This window comes from Cynoglossus semilaevis, chromosome 19 (assembly GCF_000523025.1).
Source record: "Cynoglossus semilaevis isolate Cse_v1.0 chromosome 19, Cse_v1.0, whole genome shotgun sequence".
Lineage (NCBI taxonomy): Eukaryota > Metazoa > Chordata > Actinopteri > Pleuronectiformes > Cynoglossidae > Cynoglossus > Cynoglossus semilaevis.
In genome coordinates, this window is record NC_024325.1 from 16,450,780 (window position 1) to 16,452,531 (window position 1,752).

Here is a 1,752-nt window from a genome sequence, read left to right on the forward strand (position 1 = left end):
GCGGTTAGTGGCAGCGACTGCGAGTTCTCCGACTGTGACACTTAACGTTGGCTCCGCCCACACAAACTGTCACTTTTCAAATTAAGAGCAAAAAGGAAAACGCGGTCTGTGGACGACCGGGAATCTGGGAATGGTCAGGGAAACCTGGCAGGAGGCCAAACCACCCACCGCACGTCCTCACGGTGAGGTCACAGATCCAGGGCTAACCTTTAGCTTCAACAGAGCTAAAGGTTAGCTCGGCCTGTAGCACAATAGTCAAAGGTTAGCAATAAATTGTACGAAGGTCGGCTGAAAAAACTGGCTTGAAACGGTGTGTGTGATCGGGGGTCGGGGGGGTGGAGGGGGGGGGCTTCTATCCCTGCTCACCCTTTCATAGTGAATATTTTGAAGTACTTTCACGTACGAGTACTAGCCGTTCTCCACCGGTGCTGTTGTAACAGTGTGTGTTCAACTCTGGTGGCCAATCAAAGTACTTCACTACAAAGTTTTAACAAAGTATCACGAATATTTAAATGGAGGCAGCTGTCGGCCCACTGCTGCCCCCTGTGGTAGGTTCAGTTTGTTTGTGTTAGTCACATGACCTCTTCCTGACCTTAAGGTGTGTATTTAACGTATGTAACACCGGGGGGCGTTTGTTGACTAATAACACACGATCAATAACCGTATTGATCATTGATCGCTCTGCTCACGGCCCTCTGACTGTTCTCTGTGTGTCCACCGGGGTGTGCTCTGTGTTTTAACAGGATTATAATGACAGTTATGGTTGGACAGAATTGATGTTTGTGCTTTTTATGAGGTGTGAGTGAAGGGGGCGGAGCCAGGCGGCTCATAAAGGCAGCAGGAACTAACTATGCTTGTGCGCATGTGTGACCGGGCGTCATAGCAGGGAAGTGTGCCATGCCTTTAGGGGGCAAGTGGCCCTCAGTGTGAGTGCAATGTTTGTATAAATATATTTTTGTCACTCTGTGATAATAAAGGACTGTTTTTACCTCTTATTCTCCCGGCGTTCCTGACGCGTGACCTCACGTGACCTCAGACTAATCCAAGGCCGGTGGCTGGTTTTTAGTGGAAGGCCGCCCCCTAGTGGCTGTGTGACGTGTGTCAGTCCCGAGGCCTGTGGACAGAACAGAGTCCAGACTCTTCCTTCTGACTGTACATGATTTCATCTTTATTTCAGTTTTATTTTCAGACGCTGCTTTATTTAAATAGGTCTTTTCCTCAGGTGACGTCACAGCCTGTGTTGGTGAGCTGGACTGAGGTCAGAGGTCAGAGGTCAGACTCAGACCCTAAACTAACCCTAAGAGCAAAATCATAAAATGACAGGTATTAAAAACAAACAAACAAACAAACAAACAAAGTCAGTGTGTTCTAAGACAGACACAACAACAACAAGAAGGACAGAGAGAAAGACGAGACCACAGGAGACACCAGTGCCCCCTACCGGTCATTTCCTATCACTGAATGTGGGTTATGTACCTGGAAAAAAACGTGACACCAGCACGTTGGTCTTGTGCACACCCAGGGCAGTAGTGTGAACAGTGGTGTGAACGTGGTGTGAACAGTCGTACGTTTCAGGTGAAGACAGACAGAAATCCATTTGATGATGGAAAAAAAGACACACTTTAAAAAGAAGAACCACTGACAGAGAAGAGGAGAAAACACCACAGCCTGTGGGGGGGGGGGGGGGGGGAAAAAAGTCCTGGTATCTGAATCACACACCCACACGCACACACACAGTGTTGGGACGGAGGA